Here is a 15286-nt window from a genome sequence, read left to right as displayed (position 1 = left end):
AACTGAACTTGCCCCAATTCAGTACATGCTTATGCTACATGTAGATTTTATCAATTTGATCTGTTGTACATGCTTATGCTTTTATTATTCTCCGGAAAGAAACTCTGCCACTATCAAGTGGAGGAAAATAAGAGAGAAAGCATATATACAAGAGGACTCTCGTGTGTTGCCTCACACTGGCGTAATATTGTAGCTTTAAACAGGAAAACCTAATACGGAGTACTATTGTTGCGCACTCCTAGATACTGTGAAGCCCGAACAGGGCCTCTTACATTTTTCAAAGTCCTTTCTTTTTAGTAATAATTTTACTTTTGAAAGGTTTTCCTCCTCTTGACGTAAGGTTCTCTTTATAAGATTCCATTTATGTCATCTTTTGCAAAAGCCAGTCTATGATAAAACGATACACTGCATGGATCACGGCAAGTTTTCGTGACAAAGGCTCAACCACCTTTCCTAAGGTTTTGCTAGCTGCACTTATTTTTAAGTGAACAAAAATGACGGAAAAAAATGAAACGTCCTAGGCTTGTCATTAGTTATAAGCCTTTGTATGGTGTGTCAAAATGGATGCATGAGACATCGATTGATGTTCCCTATTGCGAGTAGAAAAGACTAATCAGATAGATTGCAATCCGGCGTCGTTTTTCCTTCGAATCTTAGTTGAAATCTAGATATTAGCAAAACCATAGAAAAAAAAGGTTGGTATAAAACTGCATTGTTGTTCCTGTTGGGCATTATGAATGGAGCGTTATGCCCTTTGATTTGAAAAATGCCCCTTCAAAATTTAAAATGTACATCATTAAATCAAATACTGTATTTTCTCCATCTTCTGTTAATCATACACATTTCTGTCAAATTCTGGGTTGGTGTCAATTCGGATTTGAAAATGGGCAATGCACTCATGGCCGTGTACTTGATGTTGGGAAGTTTGGGTGGAAATAATGGGTCGAGTGATTTTGCTAGTCAATTGTTTCATAAAATGTTTGAACAACCGATCGAAGACTGTTTAATGTAGGAATGGTTTTGTGCAGGGATGATAACAAAATTGTTGGCAATGACATGCATTACGAGGTTACTACTGATGGAAATGTGCCACATTTTGGTAGGAAATTGGAGAGATCGAGAAGCACCTAATGGTGAGAGTTATGGTAGTAGTTGGAATAACTTATTGATCAATAAATTGGAAAAATGCATCGCGGGTGGTGACGTTATTATGGGTTACTCAAAGCAAATGAGCTATGTGTCGCGTCGTCACCTCAAAGTAGCTCACAAAAGAATGAACGATCTTTCATTATTCAGAAGAGATGAGTAATGAAGTATCGAGAAGGAATGGACAAAATAGTGCTTTACACTTGGATAGCGCTAGAAAAGTTTTTGAAACTATGCTAGAGAGATTGTTTTATGGAAATTCACATAATTAATGGAAACTCCATGGGTTCTGTTGTTGTAAGCTCTCAAGTCTCAACATGGTTAGGGATCTGTGTAATGATATTGTGGCCTTTGCTAGACTTGCTAAACTTGGTGAGGGATATTCATGGGTCTGCCATTAGACATGGGTTCGTTCAAATTGTGGCCTTTGCTAGACATGCTCCTATTGAATAAGTTAGTACAAAAAGGTGGAAGGATTTTAATCATTTATTTATACTCGGGTGACTTTTATGCACTTTCTCCACTTCTTTTTCGCTCGGCATTTCTCCACTTATAATTACCTCTTTGAGGACTAGAAGCACTTTTCAATGTATGTTATAGCGATGTCACCAATTGATCATTTTGTGGGATTATATTTTTTTTTTATCTGCTCGTGGGATTATATTCAAAAGCCTGATTTTTTGGACTTTTTCTTGAATAATTAATTTCAAAACTACTTTTGATCCGATTTCACTCGATGAGGCGGCCAATCAATAGTTCAAAAAACTTTGGCACAAATCTAATAACGTACTGCAATTTTTTTTAAAATAAAGACAAAATGCCTAACAAAAAGAATACCCTAATACTCCAACTATGCCACATGTCCTGAATATTTACTTTTTCAAAAGTCTTTTCTCTTTAATAATTTTACTTTTGAAAACTTTGTTCAGATCTTGACATAATCTTATCTTTATAGGATACCCTTTATGTCACATAATGTTATCTTTACAGTCATCTTTTTCAAAAGCAGTCTCTGGTAAAATGGTACTCCATCATGGTAAGTCTTCATGAAAGCAGTCTTTGTTCCTAAAATGGTTCTGTTCTGATAGCAATAATAGAATCCCATAGATTAAAGGCTTTTCACCACTACTTGCATCAATTTCTAAATTCTGTGCTTCTCTAGCTAGGCATGCCAATTAAAGACTGTGATGCATGCCACAGAGACATCACTTTTTGCATCTGATTTAGAACCATTTGTTCCTTTAAGGGCCAAATACTAGTGTTGTTTCATTTTTCATTAATATAAAGATGATATATCCAAATAAAGATGCATGTTGGACCATTGATTTCAACTGCTAGATGAAATTAACCATATCATCTGATGAAGTATTGGTATTAGAATTTGGAAATTATTCCTTATAAGCAGATACATTTTTTTTTTTTTTGTACAGTTTAATTGATTTTCCTTTCTTCTTTAAAATTCTTAACTAAAAACTTAAACTTTTAGTTCGTGGACCTACTGGTATCCGATTCCGATTTATCGATTCTTGCATGCATGGTCTCATAACAAATAAATTTGGCCTGGGCCGGGTTTGAGAACGTTACCAGTTGTACCAAAACGGATCAACTTTCTTTGCCAAAAAAACTAAAGAGACAGATGAGTTCTCCTCAAAACTCTCCTCAAAACACTTCTGAGAAACGCCCAAAAAAACCTAAAAACTAAGAAAAACAATACCCTAGTACTATACTACTGTGTTGCGGACTTCAAATTTTCTGCTTCAATTATGCCACATGTCCTGCATACTCCCCGTTTCCTTTTTCAAAAGTCTTTAAATACTTTCACTTTTGAAAACTTTGTCCATACATTGACATAATTTAGCTCCGGTCTTGCTATTGTCATCTCACTGGGTTGACGATAAGTACACTAGAAGGCAAAGAAAATATGTATTTTTATTTATTTTTTACACTTTTTAACATACATTTACATATTTATCATTGTCAATCCATTGGGCTGATTTTAGAATTTTTCATTTATCTTTATAGGATTCCCTTTATGTCAAATCATGATTTTTTTGATCGGCTTTATGTCACAAAATCTTATCTTTATAGGATTCCGTTTATGTTATCTTATGCCAAAGATTATAAAAAAAAAATCTTATGCCAAAGATTATTAAAAAAAAAAATCTTATGCCAAAGCAGTCTTTGGTAAAAAGTAGGGACATGCTACAATACACATTTTTATGCACCTTTAAAATATTACTTCTTCCGTCTCAATTAGTTTGTCCATTTTTTAAATTCCAATTTTTTAAGAGAACATAATGATTGCTTTTTAAAAGTTTTGATTTTCCAATAATGCCCCCTCAATTTCCTAGCATTAAATGGGAGTGTTCATTCTCCAATGCATTATTTTTTGAAAGAGAAAGAGCAATAAGGAAATTTTAACAAGTCAAACTCATATTGGACAAATATTTTGGGACACTTAAAAGTAAAAAAAAGAACAAAACAAATTGGGACGAAGGAAGCATAATATATGAAATGGTCATGAGTCATATTGCTGAAAAGTTATGATTCTGGTATAAAAGTTACGAGACGCTAGCTCAAAAATATTATGGTTCTGGTGAAAATGTTACGATTCCTAAATGTTACAAATTCTAATGCTGAAAAGTTATAACTTTTAATTATAAAAGTTACGAGATGCACCAAAATTTTATGAATCATATTATTAATGAATCACACAATTAATATATGCATATGATACATACTTTTAATGGGGTGTATTGTATACTTTAAGTTCCAGGGAAAGACTACAATGTTACGAATCGTATTGCTAAAAAGTTACGAGATACACCAAAAGGTTATGAATCATAATGAAAACGTTACGAATTATACTGTTGAAAAGTTATGAATTCTAGAACGAAAGTTACGAAACACACTAAAATATTATGAATAAACCATAAAATAGGTGCATATAGTACACCCTTTTAAGGGATGTGTATTGTAGACTTTTCCATTTTCCTTTCTTCAATTCTTCTTTAAAATTCTCAACTAATAAAAACTTAAACTTTTTGTTCGTGTACCTAATGGATTCTTGCATGATCTCCTAATAAATAAATTTGGATAACCGTGGGGTTTGAGAACATTACCAAAAGCTGTACCGAAACGGATCAACTTTCTTCACCAAAAAAAAAAAACACTTTGTTTGGTTTTTCTTTCCGAAATAATCTTTTCAAATTTTTTGATTGTTTTGTCATCCGTGTTTTTTCATCTTTAGTGATTTTTTGTCAAATTTTTTACTTTTTGAATGTACATAACGTATCTCTCTATTCAAAAAGTAAAAAAGTATGTTAAAATTAATTACTAAAGACGAAAAAATATTCAAACCTATAGAACTTTTTTATCTCAAAAAAAAATTTCAAAACTGGAAATCAAACACAATAACCAGATAGATGAGTTCAACTCAAACTCTCCTCAAAACACTTCTGAGAAACTCATCCTCCATCAATTAAAATCCCCAGCCAAACAACTCCCCGCCCAAATCATCAAAAAGAAAAACAAACAATACCCTTGGGAAAAGTCTACAAATATATACCTATTTTATACTTCATTCATTACATTTTAGTGTGTTTCGTAACTTTTGTTTTAGAATTCATAACCTTTCAGCAGTACGATTCGTAATATTTTTATTATAATTCATAACATTTTGGTGTATCTCGTAACTTTTATATGATTCGTAACATTTTTTTTATAATTCATAATATTTTAGGTGTGTATATAATACATATTCAAATAAAAAATATGTAATGTAGTCTTTCCCGACACTTGGATTGAAATTGAAGTTAATTAACAATGTAGATGCTTTTCTCGCCGGAGAATTATTGGGAGACAGAGACAAATCTGCTGTGACTTGTGACTGTAATCTTGCACGTGAGTGGATAGTAAAGAGAGAGGGCCAGCAGAGTTGGATATTTAGGTGATTAATGGGGAGTGGGGTAGTAGATGGATTGTATTGTATGGCCGTTATTTGCTGCATCTGTGATTGTGCAGAATTGTGTGACGTGCTATGAGTGCAAATTGTGGGTAAACAAAAGAGAGAGTGAGAGAACAGAGAAGAGAGAGAGTTCGGAGCATCTCAAACTCACTTTCTATTCCTCCACAAAATGAAAGATAGATGTGACACATAGAGGAAATATTTCGTAATTTATCTTTTTTATAATTTTTTAAAAACTTTTTGGTAAAATTTATGAAGGAACTCATCGTTCTTTTAGAGATTTTATCTCCAAATTTACTTTTCGTCGCTGGAAAAACTTCAGGGGATGTTATATACACCGAGGATCCCCGGTACGAGCCCAATCCGGACAGGGGTCTGTCCCACCTCTCGGAGCCATTGATCTCGCAAATCAAACGGCTGAGATGTACCAAGCCAAAACGACGTCGTTTTGGAGCAAAAAGTGTTCGGCATATCTCAACCGTTGATTTGCGAGATCAACAACTCCGAGGGGTGGGACAGGCCTCTGTCCGGATTGGACTCGGACAGGGGATCTGAACTCTGTTATATATCTATGGGCTTTTTTTTTGGGTGTGGAATATCTATGGTCTTTGCCACAGCCTAAACTCTCCTAGTAATAAGCTAACTGCCAATTTTACATGGGCCAGACTTCTCGGCGAAATTGGGACTGCCCAACTTTCCCTATATAGATTTAATCCAATTCAAACCATTTAGCCCATTGTTTATTTCAGAAACAAACGGGCCCAATCCCATTTTAATTTAAAAAAACCAGACTGGCCCAATAAACGTAATCTAAAAAAGATATTATTCGATGCAGCAAAGCCCAAAAAACCTTATGCCTCGTTTGAATGGAAACTCAAAAAATTTTGAGTTTGATTTTTAGGTACTGTAACAAATAGAGAGAGAATTAAGGTAATAATTGGAGATAGAGATAATAATTAGAGAGAGAAATGAGAATAATGGTTGGAGATAAGGGTAATAAGTGGAGAGAGAGAAATAAGAGTAATGATTGGAAGTATGGGTAATGAGTTTTTTTGGAGTTGAATTTTTTTTTTCAAGTTCCCATCCAAACAAGACATTAATAATCTTGAATGTACGATCAAATTGGGTCATTCCCATGCTCAAAAAAGCACCACGTGACAGTTCATTCCTTCAGTGCCAAATTTTGGTGTCAACACTTGCTCTTTTCGTCCCCAAATAAGAATTTAGTATTTCATTTTGAATTGTTTCTTAATAAGTGTTTATTTCAAAATTTTAATTGGTGTAACTTTGTAAATCTTCTTTTGTCCTTTTGAAAAGTTAACGGATAAAAGTGGAGGATAATTTTGAAAGATAGAGGTAAAAATTAATATGAAAGATATAATAATAATATATTCTTACTAAGTTAGAATTACGAAACTGGACTCTTAGAGTAAAATCAATTCTCAGCCATAGCATGATGAAAATTCCAGTGAGTCATCTACTGAGGACCATGAATTTTACTCATTTTTAATTAATAAGGAAAAAATAAAAAAAACACGTGGCATGTAATTACGTGTGCAATTATATAACATGGCTTGACCCCAATTTAGGCCATGTGGTTACCAACCAGCTACTCAACTGGTATATGAAAGCAACATTATTAATTATGCAGATGGTGTATCAACAACAAAATTGCCCAAACTCAAGGTCATCATCATGGACTACTAATTTGGAAAACTGTATTAGAGCATGGTTAATGTTATTGATGAGCTCAAGTGTATAACTTTGATCATTGAATTAAGCCTCAAAAGAAACCACAATTAGCTAAAAACTGGATAAAGAGACGGAAGAAAAATTGTTCATTTTCGAACTGTAATTAATTATTCTTAGCGAACCATTACACCATTTTCGGAAGAAGCTGTTTCTACTAAGCAAAAAGGAAAGGAGGGGGCGAAGTTTAAAGCTGTTTCCGGTGGCCGGAGCGTGCCCGGCGGGGCGTCGGGATTCCGATCGGGATTTCCCGATCGGTAATTGTAGACTTACTCATTTTCTCCATCTTCTGTCTGTTAATCATACACATTTCTGTCAAATTTCTGGTTGGTGTCAATTCAGATTTAAACATGGGCACTGCACTCCTGGCCATGTACTTTTTTTGATTTTTTTTTTTTTTTTATGATTTTGGGAAGTTTGGGTAGAAATGATGGGTTCAGTAATTTTGCGGGTCAATTGTTTCATAAAATGCGTGACTTTTTAATTTCGGAATGGTTTTGTGGACGATATGCATTACGAGGTAACTAACTACTGATGGAAATGTGCCACATTTTGGCACGTACGTAGGACATCGGAAAGAGAAATACCTACCGGTGAGAGTTATAATCACTGTGTTTGGTTCAACTTTTTCAATTTTTATTTCAGAGAGTTACAAAAACAGTCTTAAAAGGTCTTTAAAGATGACATCAACCCACATAGGACCCACCCACCTACCCAACCAACTCATTTGTTTCTTGTTCTCGGACTAGGCCCCTCACCTCAGAGTACTACTCCTCTCTCTCTATCTCTCTGTGCGAAGCTTCCAAAGGAAAGGGGGACCATCTTTTTTTCACAGTGATCAAAACCCATTTTAGAGTGTTAGCAAAGGCCCGGAACTTTGACACTTAAAATCAGGATCTTTCTATATTTATTTTTTGTGAATCCTTCAACCGATTGAGAAGGCTTGGTCCTAACTTCCTGATACCAACAACTGAAATCCGAAATAATTTACGATTTCACTTGCACTGTGCACTGTGCCAAATCAGCAAATCTTTCACTTGCACTGTGCACTATACAATTTGAAATTCCACAATGCAGATTAACAATTCCACAAAATCACTCCAGCAACAATATTCTGGGTTTCGAGATGAATAAATGAGAGATTCGTTGAGTTGGAAAAGATGACAAACGGACAGAGATTCAACTATTCGGATCTGGTTTTGAATGTCCTTTCGTATCTATTTTCGAACAAACTTGAGGTCGACGGCAAGAAGCAAATTGCAGGTCAAATTGGAGCGAGGAACGGATATAGCTTTTTCTTTTTCCCCTTCTTTTTCCTGAGTTGTTTCGTTTCCTTTGGAAGCTTTGCACAGAGAGAGATGCACAAACTCTTTCTTCCTTTTGAGAGGGGGACCCACTCATCTTTGAGATGAGGCATCCAATCACATGTGTTTTTACATTTTAACTCAAAAATTTCACTCTAAAACTGTGAAGCAAACACAGTGATTGTATTTTATTCACTTTCAAGCCCCATTATCCCACATAAGCCTCAAAAATTACAACAATTACAAGGTCTGTTCTATAACCTCAAAAACTACAACCTCGAGGTTCGTAATAAACTTTTTGCCTATACAAAAACCCCCCTCAAAATTACAACAAAAATGATTTTTCCAAATAAATAAAATTCTTCAAATACTCCTCCGTCCATCCCTATTCTACTCCGTGCCTACCACATAAACTATGCGGGAAGTATACAATACAAGGACAATAAAAGGACATAGCGGAATCAATAAATGCTATTTTGCTCCAAGATTTGATCGTGATAGGTCGCAACAGGATGCTCTCAGTGCTCTGAAGCTTGAAATTCAAGGTTTTGAATCACATACCGCACCAATATATACCATATTTGCCTAACTGGTACCCAACCCATCTAATTTCGTTCCAATTCAAATACCAGTCGGTACCTCGAGCAATTGCAAAAGAAGGCTCCAGCAAAATTGCCTTCAAGTAAATAAGGATAAGATGATTAGTATCAGCAGGGTAGGTGTCATCAGACATCAACCATCACCGTTGATAAAATGTCAGTGGATAAAGTTGATAATCTTTTCTCCTTGAACGCACTTGCCCAATTGGTGCGGTTGTGATACGCCTTCCTCACCAGCGTATTTTCCAGTCCACCAGTATTGTACCTTACGAGGTTCTCCTGGATAATCAACAAAAAATTGAAATTTACTTGGAGCCTATATAGAGTTCTGACACCCCTAGAGATCGCCGTATCCATGTTGGACAATTGGAGATGGAGTTGAGTTTTATTCACCCTCCACTTAAGAAGGTGAACATTACCCTCCTTCCTATTGGTTGAAATGGTGTGGATCCCATCACAAACTGATGTCATGCTTACCAAAAAGTATATTGCATGGTAAACATGACATCACTTTGTGGTGAGATCCACACAATTTCAACCAACAGGAATGACGGTAATGTTCACCCTCTTTTACGGCCCCTTTGGAACGAGTGATTTCAAGCGAGAAGTAAGGAGAGGGTGAGGAATCCGACTCTCACCCACGTTTGGGAGAGCCATCAGGCGAGAAAGGGGTGGGGAAGGAGAGAAACCGTTTCCTCTGAGGACCCCATTTCTGAATCGCGCCAGATGTGGCGCGATTCCTTGAGAAAGGAAAGGAAGGCGCGCGTGTGGGCCACGCCAGAGTTGCTAGCTCGTCGCCGGAGTTACAGATCTTGGTTGCCGGAGAGAGTTTCTCGCCGGAGAGGGTTTGATTTCTCCCGGTTGTTTGGGTTGCACAGTGAGATATCACTCCCCTCTCTTCTCCTTTCTCGCCATTAATGGAGAAGACTCCCCTTTCTTCTCCTTTCTCACCCCTCCATCCAAAGGGGCCGTTAAGGAGTGGGAACAAAATTGCACTCAGCATCAGAGGTGTCCATAAAAGTTCAATATTTTCTTATGCTGAACGCCCTGGAGATACGCCGGGGACACACATGGGGACATGGCAGTGAGTTTTTAAAATTTTAAAAGTTTTTTCAGGGTAAAATAGTTATAATTTCAAAAAAATTGTGCCAAAAGTGTAATATAAAGCATGTATTTGTGCATAGGATACACCTTCTATCAGTAATGCATTCGGTAGGAGTCCTAACCTAAATATTTAGTATTGACAACGTAGGTTTGATTAACTCAAAGACTTGTTTAAAAAACGATATATGTTTCCTTGCCGTGTCCCCAGTTTTTGAGAATATATAGTTGGAGCAAATTCAGACAAAGTTGCAGGGAAAAAGTTGTTCGGAGATTGGTAAGGGTTAAGTGGCACCTTTTCTTACAGAGATGCAACAACAATTGAGAGTCAAGACAACAAGCTGTTGAGCTATTTTTAGTTGATGTGTGAAGAGAAACGGGTTTTCAAGGTGCCCACCTTGAAATTGTATGTGGCAACATCCAGAGAGGGCTTCTAACTGTCCTGAATCATTTTCCGCAAACAATGTTGTCCAGATTGATTTCAACGGTTGGGTGACATGTCCTGTTTTCTTCTATTGATTCAAATAATTTCTGTGGTGACACGTCGTTAAAAGCACCACACCGTCATATCTAGGTCCGAATGTGTGACATATACATGTTAAAATCCTTTATAGCAACACCAAAGAGAAAGATATAACAGTACCATGGTCATGATCTCCAAATACTACACACAATTACTACACAAGCTGAAAGTGTAATGTAATTAGTTTATTGTGCATCATTTTCGCTGGCATTTTTCACCTGGGTGAGCTCAGATCGAGAGTATGAGAAGAGTAGGTCCAACCGTAACATTATGCACAATATACTAATTACATTACAGGTTTAGCATGTAGTAATTGTGTGCATGCACCCACATTTTCTCTGGAAAGGAAGTAGATAGGGAATAGGATGTACATCATGAGGGATACAAAGATTGAGGATCCGCGCGCAGCCTTGCTTTTGCGGTCCACACGTGATACACCCCTCTTATTCAATTAAAAAGTGAGTGCAAAGGAAGAGAATGGAGGAGTGAAGGACTACGTACCGCGTGGTTGTAATAAATTAAAATTGCCAGGTCCACCATGACAGCCGAGCACCAAGAACTTCCATTCATATCAATTCACTTTGCTAGCTATTGTAGTTGCGGTGTGGACAGTCAATGATGGCCATGCTCCCTCAGCTGATTTGTCTCATTTGCTCAGTTACACTTACAAAGCATGCACAAGACAGAAGAAGCTCTGATAAATTGGGAAAGCCATGAAGAACTCGAGCCTTCTGGGATAAGCTGAAGACGCAAGACATAACGAAGCTCTCCAATTTTACCAAAAACTCACATAGCCAAGACAATAAAACCGACAAAAAGCGCACATAAGCCATGGAAATATAAAACAGATCCAAGGGGCATAAAATAATTTCAGGGTGTCCAAAAGAAGAGGACCGAATACCAATCGAAGAACACCCCGCCTCTTCATATGTACAATAAATATATATTAGATGATTCCACCTGCCCATTCAATAAAACGTACATATTAGTAATATCGTATTATTAAATGACACTCTCTTTAGCTTATTATGAATTAATTATATAATTAACCACCGTCAGGCACCACCGTTACCGCTACAATCACTTGATCCTCTATGAAATTCTCTCTGTGAAGCTGGCGTGAAGATTTTCATGGGATCCGGACGGACCCGGGACCACCATCCACCGCCCCCACCACTTGTACTGCACAATCAAGTTAGTTCATTTCATTCAAAATAATTACTAGTCGGTTAAAGAACAGCATGATGCATGGGAATGGGAGTACAAGTCAATTTCGTTCTCTCGTTTACTAGCAACCAAACAACGGATTTTCAATTCTATTTCACTTTACATTCTCTAAAGTAGTAGTATATCAAATCGATCTGTTCTTCTCCTGCTTGCCTGCCCACCAAACGCTTGGTCAATGTTGCTGTTAGTAATTTATTTTAATCAACGGGGGTATCTGTAATCTTAACGTGGGGAGATTAATAAGTATTTAATATCATGGAGCTCGTAATATAATTGAGATAAGGAGGGGAGTGCAATTATAATTCTGTAGTGGGGTGAATTATAATTAGTGAAATAAGAAATAGAATCCTGGTGGGATTAAGTTTTCTTATTTACACTAAGAGCCCAGACTTATTACTCCTTAGGTCCCTATCGTAGCCCTATATATACACGTTATGCTCTTTAGGTCAGGATCAATGTTTTTCTGAAATTCAGTAAATAGAGGCAGGCTTAGAGAGAGCAAACAGATCACGAAAGAGTTCACACTTGGTTCGTGTTCTAGACGTGCAGGGAATACGATAGAAGATCGTAAGGTACGGTCGAGCAGTATTCGTGGTTTATAGCAAGACGTGCTATAACAAGTTCAACCAGCGTTCGTGTCGCAGGGAGTTGAGGTAGAACCCTAATTCCTCTTTATAGGGTTTTACAATTTTTGTTGTCTAATCTGTACGCGTCACTACTGGGTCTTGGGGATTCGATTTCCCAACAGTTGCCATGTTGCCCAAACTGAACAACAAGATGTGCATTCCATTCCTCTTTTTAATTAGAATGTATTTCAAAAAGACGTTTTTACTCTCGCGTGCAAATTATGTGACTTATTAGTTCATCACACGACAAAATAATCACATACCGTCTATAATATTTCACATGCAGCCAGCTGGCCTAGATATATATGCTCTGATCACCACTTGGACTTGCGATATTCAATTCTTCCTCTAAAGTAGTACTCCGTACAATTTTTACTTTAATCATGAAACCAACAACAAAGAACAACAAATTGAGTAAGAATAGACTAGTACGACTTTATTGTCAACACAGAAGAAATCACAGCAGGGTTGCACTGCAGTTGTGCAATACTGCGCAATCCGAGCCGTTCAATAACCCGAGACTTCACCAGCCCGTACTTCTAGAGCATTGCGGTCCTTAATTAAAATCTGATTGACTATATATGCAACAACCCAGATTTTTGTGCAGAACATATTATTTTCAAACTATATAGTAATTTCAACATGAATATTGATCTGAGTACTATTTAGGCTTTGAATTTAGCGATGACGAAAGATGACGGAAATCTATATTTAGTTGGGAATAAGAAATGTTGCATGCCCCACTGTAGTTCGACCTCCTATTCCAGCCCAAAATGCTACAAGATCTTATCGAAGTCTAATATGTAAGGCTAATAAGAATTGGAGTAGTTGGGGTGTTGGGGCACCGCCACGTGCTGCCCTCAACAGTTAGAGTATTTAGTAGTGTTGGGGCACCACCAGGGCTATAAACGAGTCGAGTTTGAGCGTGGCTCGAGCCTTAATGAGTCGAGCCCTTAAAAAGTCAAGCGTAATCATTTACTAAAATAGCCTCTTTAATCGAGCCGGGCCTCCCTTAACAAGCCAAGCCTTTGTCAAACGAGCCGAACTGAGTAGAGCTCGGCTCGTTTACTAAACAAACTGAAAACTCGAGCTCGAGCTCAGCTTCCACTAGTCTCGTTTACTAAACAAGCCAAAAACTCAAGTTTGAGCTCGTGACCTGCTCGGTACATTTACAGCCCTAGCTAGGCACCACGTGTCAGTGCCTCAAAACCAACAAATAATTTTTTTTGAACGAGTGATTACACTTATATGTTAGGTCCATACAATTAGTACTGGGCCCTACAGAAATGCGCAATGAAGGTAGGGATGTTGGGACATCACGTGGCAGTGACTCAAGATCACCAAATAATTTTTCTAAATTGAAGAAATAAATTAGGACCAGATGGAGTATAGTACTATTTTTTATTAGAAAGAAAAGAGATGGTCAGTATAATCATGCCAAATGCTGTTTCCAGCTGTAACATCACACAACCAGCAGATATTAAAATTTGATACAGATGCTGCAACCAAGAATTCAAAACAACAACCACCCCGGCCTGGAATTCCAACAATTCGATCGTTTTGTTGTCTTTGTCTAGGACATCAGAGAAGGACCATCCTTCTCCCTGCCTAAATTGTTTTTCGACCGCTTCAAATTAAAATCAATTGAGAATAGGTGGAGTAACTTCTACAGTATATTAGCCAATCTTTGACGACTTATATGAGCGATGTGGGATAAAATAGGGCTGCACATATCTCGGGCCGGACTTATACTAGATAATAAAGAAACTTGGGCACACCCAAACCCAACCTATTAATTAATAATCGGGCTTCATTTAATATTTTCAAATCTGGCCCCCTTAAATTTCATTTCCCAAGCTCGATCAACTAGTTCGTTTATTTTTCTGAAGTATAGTACCCAAGTATAATTATGATTATACGAATACCAAGGAATATATGTATATGTATGCATTAAAAAAAAGGTACTGTGTATATACGTGTGGTAGTATATTTTTTTATTTTTTTATTTTTTTCATAATCTAAATATGTAATGCACTTGATTGTGATTATTTTATATGGGTCGGGTTTGATTTTAAGAGATTTTTTCAAACCCATCCCATTAACTAAACGAGCTTAAAAACTCAACCCAAACCAACCCGATTGGCCTAAATGCATATCGAAAACCCTAAAAAAGGGGTTGGGTTGGGCGGGCTGGTGAGCACTCCTAAGATGAACTGATGTGATTATTTCGATCCCACCCGTGACGGAAGTGTGCCAAAAAAAACACGCACAAAAATAGATACAATATATACACACGTGATTCGTCCTCAATAATACCTACTTCATAGGGCACGACAATTTCCACCCACAAATACCTTAATGAGTACAATAAAATAAGAAATATTCAACCTAATTTAGCCCAAGCTCACTTGTATTTAGATCTTCACCTTCACCTCTGGAATTTCAATTTGTTGTCTTTGTCTGGGGCATCAAAGAAGCACCTTCTTTCTCCCCGTCTAAATTGACACTTTCGTGGACTTTCACGAACTGTTTCTAGAAAGCAGAAACCGACCATCAGCTTTTTCAACAACGCAATCATTAAAACAGCGAATAACTAGGGGGATGATTCGGATGAACCCCTGGCAAAAGCTACACCAGCCACATCTCCGGCCAACAGGCTCAGTGTGAAGCGAAGTCTCACATCACACATCGCTTGGATACCAGAGTAATATGAAGTATATAAGCGTGAAATACAATTTTATCTTTGGTTAGCTGAAAATGGTACATAATGATATTTGGTTTTATCTTTGGTCAATATCTATGATAGCGAAATCCAATTTTATGTCCAAAAAATTGATTCTAAAAGCATCTCCAACCCTAGCTTCAAATTTGAAGATGTCAAATTTTTTTGGAAACTTACATGACAATTTGACATGTTGAATCGCAAAGTTTTGGTGTTTTTTGAACTTCAGAGGATGCGCCCGAAAACCAATTTGTGCAATACTCCAATGATCTTTGTATTGGTCGTGGTAAAGTAGTGGCCAGTGGTGGTGTAGATGGTGAAG

This window comes from Rhododendron vialii, chromosome 4a (assembly GCF_030253575.1).
Source record: "Rhododendron vialii isolate Sample 1 chromosome 4a, ASM3025357v1".
Lineage (NCBI taxonomy): Eukaryota > Viridiplantae > Streptophyta > Magnoliopsida > Ericales > Ericaceae > Rhododendron > Rhododendron vialii.
The sequence above is the reverse complement of the archived record's forward strand: the minus strand, read 5'-3'. Positions refer to the sequence as shown.